We start from the raw sequence: 10,417 nt of genomic DNA on the forward strand, positions 1-10,417 counted from the left end.
TAATATTGATTCGCAAACTAATTCATATTTTAACTAAAATTAACTACATGATTCCGATTAACTTAACGTTGACAAAAAAAACCTTATGAATAAGAAACTTAGTCAATTTTTGCCAAACTGATTCAATAAAGCCATTTTTTACGTTATTTCTTCTATTTTGATTATTAAACAGTTTTAATTAGTAATCAGGCTTAAATATATTTCCTAATAATCCGGTTAAGGCGTTATTTAATATATCGCTATAACATGCCTAGTTATGCCAAATGACAGTGATTTACAGAATAATAATACATGAATAATCTAAATACAATACAAAAAAAATTAAAACTAAATTAAAAATTTAACACTCCATTCTTCATTTCAGCTTACAAAATGCCAAAATTACAGTTGTGTACCTGATATTGTCAATATAAGAAGAAGAAAGTCAACAACGTAATATGTAACACAGCAACAACAACAATAACCAGCAATAACCAGTCAACGAAAACCCCAGTGACAGATTTGAAAAATTCAAAATAAAATCCAGGAATGCCGAAAATAACGGACAGAAACCAAGGGAAATTTTCAGATTTTTGAAAGGCTAGTTAATCTTCAACCCTTAATTTCTACACCTGTATACCAGAATATTTATCAGGTGTGTACTACTCTCTCTTCTAATTTTCAACTTTTTTTTTTATTTTCTTTGTATGTTTTTTCTTTTCTTGAGAGTTTCAATGTTTTTTTTTTCGGAATAAATGTTCAGCTCTTTTTTTCTCTCTAATCTGTTCTCTCTCTATTCTCTGTCTGTGTTTTTTTTAAATCTGATCAAGCCTCCTATATATATCACATCCCCAAACCCTTAAATCAATTAATAAATCAACATTTTCTCCTACCAAACCCATTATCTTCTCACTCATCCCCATTACATTAAATAAATATATCAACTCCACCCCATTATATTTTGTCCCCCATGCCTATCATAAACAATTATCATATTCCCCTCCACTACATTTTGTCTTGTCCCCCATTTATATTAAACAACTATATTACCTATACCCCATTACCTTTTGTCCCCCATGCTTAACATAAAAAAATTATAAAATATACAATTCCTAAACTACCCCTTCGACCTTATTGCAATTACTATTTTACCCCGGACGTACTACAATTTACCAAACTACCCTCATCAGCTATAACCAATCAATTAATCAAACTCAACCAAAATATAGCCAATATGACCAATTTCTACACAAATTCAAACAACAAATCACATGAACATGATTTCTTCAACATTTCAACAACAAATCACATGAACACAAATTGAACAACAAAGAACAACTAAAATTTGATTGAACAATATTTTTAGCAACAAACAAACCTATTTTCAGATTCAACAACAACAACAACAAACAAGTATATTCAGATTTCTAAATTCAATAATATTGAACTTAAAATCAACTCTAACAACATTACAACCAACAATTCCTATATTAAACTTAAACAAGATTATGAGACAAATTCAAGAAATAATCATAAATGATAAACAAGAAATCAAACTATACAAATTTCGGATTCAAGATCAACCAAACAAAGTATGAACATGAATGAAAATATTCAATAATAATAACAAACAAACTTTGTTCAAACTTCGAATTAAACTTAAACAAAACAAATAAACATATTCAAATCACTAATCTTCAAATAATCAACTAATCTTTCTTAAATTAAATCCAACAAAACTTATAACAAAGATGCATGATCCAACAATTAAAACCAAAACATAACTTCGCATTAAATTACTAAATTAAAAACGAACTTCAAACAAGATGAACAAGAACTAAATCTATATTAACAACAAACAACGAATTTGAACGATTCAAACTAATACCTTTCTATATTAAAACTAAATCCTCTTAAAATTAATAAAACAAACTGAAAAATAATTAAATTGAATCTTCAACTTAAATCTAACAACAATATAATTAAACTAACAATTTTTATCTAAAATAAATAAGAAAACTAAAGCAAACTTATACTAATTCCAAATATGAAAATATCAAACAAATTATGGACGAAATAAAACTTAGAACAACTAACCGTAAATGACCAACGACGAACTCGAGCGAACTTTAAACGAATCCAATGAAACTTTGACATAAACGGACTTGAAGGTGACGACACAACGAAACATTAGCAGCCCGAAGGCGATGACATGAAGCAGCAGCACGGCGTGAAGCAGCGAGCAGCGGCAACGTGAAGCAGCAGCGGCAGCAAGGCGCGGACAGCAGCGGCAGCAAGGCGCGGACAGCAGCTCGGAGGCGGAAACAGGAGCAGCAGGTCGGAGAAGAGAACGGAGCAGCAGCGCGATGGGTTGACGACGAACCACGAAGAAGAAGTAGCAGCTATGGGAGCTGGAAAACGCAGCATGAAGTGAGGAAGAAGAAGCAACGACATCCAACGTAAACTTGAAAAAGAAGAAACCCTCGCGATCTTGAAGAAGAAGAAGGGTGTATGTGTGTGTGTATGTGAAGGAGAAGAGGCGGGGGAAGGGCAGCCATGGATGGGGTGTTTGGATGCTTGAAGAAGAAGAAGAAAAGAGAGAAAGAGAAGGGGGGGAGGGGCGGATGAGAGAGAGGGATTTTTTAGGGTTTTTTTTTTTTTGTTTTGCTTTGTTTTTTTTGAAATGCAAGATAGGGGGTGTTGGGTTATGGATTGGGTCGACCCGGTTTGAAATGGACCGGGTCGTGGGGAAGATTGGACAATTGTTTGGGCTTGGGGTTGAAATTTGAAGAAATGGCCCAATCCGATTTTTCTTTGTATTTTTGCTCTTTTTTTCTTTTATTTTTCTAGAACTAAATTATAAAAACACTTAAATTATTATTAAGAACTAAATTAAGTTATAAAAGCGCAAATTAATTTCCTATAACAATTAATGCATAATTAAGTAGCAATTAAGCATAAAATTGTATATTTGGACATTAAATGCTAAAAATGCAAAAGATGCCTATTTTTGTAATATTTAATTTTTTGTAAAACAAACTTAATTACTAACAATTGTAGGACCAAATCCTAAATGCAAATGCGACATATTTTTGGTATTTTTTTATTAATTTAACAAATAAACATGCACAGATAAAAATAATTATACAAAAATACCACAAAAATACAAAAATTGTATACAAAGGAAAATTGTTTTATTTTGAATTTTTTGGGAGTGATTCTCATATAGGGAAAAAATCACGTGCTCACAGCTCCCCTCAAAATCTGATCTCCCCAATAATGGAGTTCTTGCTTTATGTAAGTTGAGTGAGATTAAAACGGAATTCCACTTTTACCCCTAAATAAAGTCTCTCCGGATAGGACCCGCGCGAACTATCGCGCGAAGTTTGAAAGTTCGCGCGCTTTTCTTGGCTTCCAAGCAGAAACATTCGCGAACTATTGCGCGAAGTTTGGAACTTCGCGCAGTAGTTCGCGCGCTTCAGTAGCTCGATTTTGTCCATTTTTCCTTCTCGTCCTTGCACACACTCGACTCCTAGGGGTTGTTCTTGCTCATAAATCATTCTAATCTCCTCTTGAAAGCATCATTTAGGCTTCTCATCCTGCAAGGTATACATATTTTGAGTAGAACCTGTTTTTCCATCAATTAACCATAATATGACATCGGAATATAATCAAGCAGAAGCATAAACAATAGCTAAATCACCTAAATTTCGCCTATTATCACCCATACTCGATTTATTTTATCGGAAACCGGAACCCGTATACAAAATACAGAGTGTAAAATTCGATATTACAAGAAGTTCTTGATATGAAAGTGAAAACGAAGTGAAGTGGAAACATGATATAGTAAATCATTCACTAAATTCTTTGTAAAACCATTTATTTACGACAAATTTATAATATAGAAATGCCCCTTAGTTTCAGATTCAACTCCTATTTCTTGGTCCGAACTCTTTAGCTCCTTAGTTTCAGATTCAACTCCTATTTCTTGGCCCGAACTCTTTAGCTCCACTTAATGAATGAAAAACTTTTTAACCAAAAGTTCGTTTGGTTTTGATTTGCACTTGCAATGAGGTCACTTCCTTATGTCATTGATGAAGTTATATAGAGATGCTTTTATCATTTAAGAATCTCTTTTTTTTCAACTATTCTTTGTTCCAAGGACCTAAGAATAATTTTTAATTAGGGGAATCCAGTTCTTTTTCCACTAAAATAAGTGGATAATACGAGTGGAAAAATTAACCAATAAAAATATGACTCGCCCAAATTTGGGCAGGTCATATTTTAATAACGGTTCAATTTGGACATAGCTTAAGTCCAACATTAACCGATGAAAATTGGGAAAAATTCAAAAATAGCCAGATTTATAAGTGATCATTCAAAAATAGACACAATTTCAAAAGTAATCGAAGTTTAGCCACTTTTCATGTAAAGATAAATTTGAACGAAAATACTGTTCAGAATCCGAAAAATACTCCAGCATAATTTATTGAAATTCCAGTATAATATACTGGAACTTCAGTATAATATACTGGAGTTCCAGTATACTTTACTGAAACTCCAATGTAATATACTGTACTTCCAGCATATTATACTGGAGTTCCAGTACAATATATCGGTCCAGCATAATATGCTGGAAGTTCATACACAGGTGCACTGATCTCCAGTATATTATGCTGGAACTTTTCGTGTTGCAGCAAAATAGTGGCTATTTTTCAATGACTTTGCAAACGCTGGCTATTTTTGAATGACCAGTCCGAAAATTGGCTAGCCCGTGCTATTTTTTACATGAAAATATAACTCGCGCAAATTTGGGCCGGGCATATTTTCATATTGATTCAATTTGGACATACCTCAAGTTAGTCCATATAAAAGTATATTAAATCGTGACCCTTTTTTTTTTTGGAATGGGGGGGGGGGGGGGAGCTCAATTTGCTTATAAATATGATTTTTGCATAGTTGGGAATTACCATACTTTTCTAATATACAACAAAATTGGCAGCATGGCTGTGACATATTCGTTATTTAAGTTTGTTATCCTCTTCACCCTTCTCCTTACAGCAACTGCTGGTAATGACTTACTTTTCCCTTTGTTTGTGTGTGGTTCTTTTAGGTTTTAGCTTTATACATAAGAAAAATTGCATAGAAATGTGTATATATATGAGAATTATCTTGATGTTGGTTATAATCGAAATTTTTATGCACGCGCACAGTTGATTTGTCTCGAAACTCAATGATGGCGATGGGAGGCTTGCCGCTATCTATATCAATGATGAAATTGAAATTAAATCCAAATGAAGAGGAGACTTGTGGGAGAAAATGCAGTTCTCATGCAGAATGCTCTGACGGTTGGATATGAAGGTAGTGTTGGTGGCATTATCAGTTGAACTATGATCGATATGATTATCATTGTAGCATGTTACCAAACTAAAGAACATTGCGAGGAGTTTAAGAATATGGCCCATGAGTTAAGACCTAAGAGTGATATGCTGGAAGCACAGAGAACGTTCGTTTGCTGATATTATTATTAGTATTTCGATAAGTACTACTTTAGTTAGATCCTTGTATATGCATAATCAAAGAGTGCTAACATAATTAGGTACTACTTTAAATACTCATTTTGCATGTGTTATTAGAATAAGAGTGCTAAATATACACTTTTTCCTTCACCCACGTATTAAAAATCCTAAATTCGCCTCTGAGTCCAATGTTTTGTGTAATATTGGAAGACTATATGTAAATAAACTTTTCTTTATTTGTCTAAGTATTAAAGAGGAACAACATATCGTATAAGTGGACTTTGTTCTAGAATAAATTATGAGGTTATTCTCTCAACGCTTTTACTTTACTCCCTCGCGTAGGGGTAATTTTTTTACCGGATTGCTGTTGCGTCTCTCAACGCTTTTGTATTATCTTTTATGTTATCTTTAAAATAATGAACTGGTTATCTCCAATATGGACTTACATTTAATTGACTGACCATGTAATCTTTATGTTTTATCAAACATCTCAAATCTCAAAAAATTGCTTTTCTGAAAAAAAGAAAAAAGTGTTTTTAGCTTTTCAAAAGTTTAGCCAAAGAAGCAATAAATCATGTCATTTATAATTAATTCTGGATACCTGATTTAAATGACATGTTAATTGCAGAGTTAATTATAAATCAGACATCCAGAGCTATATAAATCATGGAACCTTCTATATATACTATATAATATATATTTTTACCTAGGTATATACTATACAATGTAAGTATAAGAAGCAACAAGTATAATTAACTCTGAATATCTGACTTAAAACATATTTTTCTTTAGATATTTAGTACTACTATTCGATATTTACTAACTCGTTCGACTGATCAATTCGGTCATATTCGCCCATTAAAGAGATTAAAACACTTTCTGCTGAGAAATTCTTCATTTTCAATATTCCAATCTGTAATCTCTGATTAAGAGCGAAGGAAAATTTCACAACAAAATTCCAATACTCAAGATTTCATTTGCAATGAGGTTATTTCCTTGTGTAATAAATGAAGTTATACACAGATAGATAGATGATTTATCATTAAAGAATCTCTTTTTTTACTATTCTTTGGTCCTAGGACAAGACTAATTTAATTAAAGAGAATCTAGTTCTTTGTAAAATGAGGTAAACGGATATTAGTATAATTTAACTATATTACTTTGAAATCCACGTGTCACGATACAAAATTCCAAGGTTCAGTGACTGACACCTGGCAATCCCTTGTTGAGAGAACAAATCTTAACTACAACTCATTCATTAAATCAATCACAATGTAACATATCATGTAATATAGCGAAAATATGGGTATACCATATCATGCACGGAGTAGTAGCGACAATACTGCCTAGTATTATACTCTAGTTCTTGAGTATATGCTCGTCACCTCACACATACAGTAATTTTATATACGACAGTCAAATATCTCTACATCAAGTTAAGAAAAATAATAATAAAGAAAATTATCGATAGAGCATATATTCATCCTTTAGAAATATTTGGTAAATCTTTAATTAATTTATAATATTATTAAGTATAAACCACTATTATATATTAAAGTGAAAGGTCAATATCAGTATCACTAGCCTATAATATTCATAATTTGCTTATAAATATGGTTTTAGCTAGTAAGGAATTACCATACTCTTCTACTCTACATCTTCAAGCTTATAGCATTATTGCCATGGCTATAAAAAGTTCTTTACTTAGATTTGGTATCTTCTTCTCCATTCTCCTTATTGTTGCCATGACTTACTCTTCTCCATCTTTTTCCTCTCTCTTTTTTTGTTCTTGTTAATTAGAAAAGATCTTATTCTTTGATTTTTATTACTGTTGTTTATTTTGCTTCAGTTATCTTAGTATCTTATTGTTGTTAATGTTTGTTGTCACCGCTTATTTTTTATTTTTCTTTAAGCCGAGAGTCTACCTGAAACAGCCTCTCTAGCTTCACCGTGGTAGCGGTAAGCCTGCGTACACAGTATCCTCCTTAGCAAGGACGGATTTAGGGGGCCAGAAGGGGGTTCACCGAACCCCCTACTGTCGGAAAATTATACCGTGCATATAAGACAAAATCCAATTTATTTCTCTAGTATCTTGTTGTTGTCGCTATTTCTTTTTTAATATTTTTAGCCGAGAGTCTACCTGAAATAGCCTCTCTACCTTCACATGGTAGGGGTAAGCCATACGTACATACTATCCTCCTCAACAGGGGCAGATTTAGGGGGCCGTACATATATTTCGGATTTATGTACATATATTTCACTTATATTTCGAATTTATGGAAATTCTGTCTCCATCACTGCTCCCAAACCCCCACATCTCACTTGTTATATTACATTGAGTTTGTTGTTGTTATTACAAAAGAGTATTACATAGACATGTATATATGATAATTAAACTTGACGTTGGTTATATCAAAATATTATGCAGTTGATTTGACTCAAACCTCAGAGATGAAAGCGATGGAAAGGGAGCTGGCTTGCCGCTATCTATATCAATGATAAAAATGACATTAATTCCAAATGACTTTTTTAAGTGGACTTGTGATAGAGAATGCAGTTCTGATGCAGATTGCTCAGATGGAGTACTATGCAGGACTTGTTGGTGGCATTATCAGCCATATACTAATGATTGTCATTATCATTGCAGCATATTGCCTAATTGAAGAATGTTTCAAAGTCTAAAAATATCAGATCTACAGATTTATCAATTGCTAAGCACTCCTATAAGTAGTATAATTGTGCTAGTATATGCACATGTAATTAGAAGAAGTACGTTTGTATCGCTTTTATCAATCCTATTTATGTTTTGTGTAATAGAAGAGATCAAATAAGTGACTCAACTTTTATGATCACAACCGTATTAAGTAAACTCTGCATTTATACTATGCACGAAGCCAGAGACAGATCTAGAATTTTTATAAAGAAAGTAATAAGTGGGAATTGATCCTTTTTCCTTTAGGTAAATGATGGATTTTCAATGTCTTTGCCTTATATTTTGATGATCTAACAAACTTATTGTCAAGAACCAGATAGGGAACCTGACACACTTGGTACACATTGCTAATGAACGGATTCCAGCCAAAACTCCAGCTAATGTGACTGATACAAGTGTAGAAAATAGAGAAAAAAGTTAGGGACCTGATCCCTTGTGTTTCCCTGATAGCAGCACGAAAGTCAACAGTGCACATCTGGAAAGTGTTTGCCACAGAAACAGTGCACACAGTGCAGCAGTTTTGCAGTCACTTGTCCTTTTGACCAACCAAGTGCTTAAATCATTCAAGTGATATCATCAAAGATGTATTAACAAGAGTATTACAACAAAATATCACTTGAATACTTGAGAATTCACTTCAAGCATTCAAGCCTTCAGAGATCATGAATCTAATTCTCAAGACCCTCGAGAACAAAGTAAAATGCTACTACGGACCAGTTCCTAAATCTACTATTTTGTTGTCCTTAGTTGAGTTGTAACTTTATAATTGTTCTTCATTGTAATTCCTAATCTGCTTAGCTAGAAGCGTTACTTAGGAACCCCTTTGTAAAACTATAAACCCTGTGTGTTTGTGTCGTGACTAGAGTTAATCATGAGTTGAAGTCTTTGTAATATGTGTATTGCAAAGTGGCTTGTAATAGGTGTATTACGAGTTAGTGAAGGATTAAGAGTTTAATTCCTAAATTGCATAGGTTGTAATCTAAAAGTTGCTCATAGTGAAGTTGAAATCCTACCAGTGTAGGTCGTGGTTTTTATCCCCTTGAGTAGGGATTTTTTCACGTAAAACTCTAACCCGGACGGTCGTTTCATTAGTTACCATTCCGCTTCCCCCATTTTTGCTTCTTATTGCCTTGTTCAGCTGTATTTTATGTTATTGGATTGATTGGCTCGGGTTTAGAGACGTTTTGGTAAGGTTTGAGACACTTAGTCTCTTTTGAGTAAGCTTAAGTTGGAAAAGTCAACCGTATGTTGACTTATGTGATAAAGGACTTGGATATGAGTTTCGATGGTCGGATAGCTTCTGGAGGTGATTTGAGACTTAAAAGCATGATCGGAATGTATTTTGAAAGTACGGAGTAGATTTAGGCTTGAATTGGCGAAATTAAAATTTTGGCGTTTTCCGGTTGGTAGGTGAGATTTTGACATAGGGATCAGAATGGAATTCCGGGAGTTTTAGTAGCTCCGTTGTATCATTTTGGATGTGTGTGCATAATGTCAGGTCATTCAAACGTGGTTTGATAGACTTTCTGATCAAAAGCAGAATTTGAAAGTTTTTGGAATTCTTAGGCTTGAATCCGATACAAATTTGGTATTTTGATGTTGTTTTGAGTGTTCCGAAGGTTAGAACAAGGTTGAATGATATTATGAGATATGTTATCATGTTTGATTGAGGTCCCGAGGTCCTAAGGTGAGTTTCAGGTGGTTAAACGAATCATTTCAAGTTGAGAAAAATTGCAGAAATTCTGCTGTGAGTGTTGCAGACTTTTGGCCTTCGTGTTCATGAGTGAGCCCTCACGTTCGTTAAGGGTTAGGAGTTGATTCTGTAAGTTTGGAATTCATGTTCGTGATGTAGGTCTTGCATTCGCGAAGGGTTGGAGTGAGGAAGCTTCGGGTTCGAGAGAGCAGACGCGTTCGTGATGGTTTAAGTTGTTGTGGCATCGCATTCGCGAGGGGTCGTCGCGTTTGCCTATGAGGAATTCTGGTCAACATAAGTTTGTGCTTCGTGAACGCAAGGCGTTTACCACATTTGCGAAGGAGGTTTTTAAATAGCTGGGCAGAATGATTTAAAAGGCCATATCCACGATTTTGAGCCTAAGTTCCACCATTTTTGAGCAATTTTAGAGCTTTTTGAAGAGGATTGAAGAGGGAATCAAAGGGGAACACTTGGAGGTAAGATTTGTGGACTTAATACACAATCCTAATGTGA

The 10,417-nt window shown here is 33.8% G+C and overlaps 1 long non-coding RNA gene across 1 annotated transcript; it reads left to right on the plus strand.

The window, feature by feature from the left end:
* The first annotated feature begins 4,909 nt into the window (after positions 1-4,909).
* LOC107783946 (uncharacterized) lies at positions 4,910-5,743 on the plus strand. The gene is made up of 2 exons (XR_001647578.2): positions 4,910-5,049; positions 5,193-5,743. It is a non-coding gene; the product is annotated as an uncharacterized LOC107783946 (long non-coding RNA).
* The last annotated feature ends 4,674 nt before the right edge of the window (positions 5,744-10,417 follow it).

The sequence above is a fragment of the Nicotiana tabacum genome, chromosome 18 (assembly GCF_000715075.1).
Source record: "Nicotiana tabacum cultivar K326 chromosome 18, ASM71507v2, whole genome shotgun sequence".
NCBI classification, from domain to species: Eukaryota; Viridiplantae; Streptophyta; class Magnoliopsida; order Solanales; family Solanaceae; genus Nicotiana; species Nicotiana tabacum.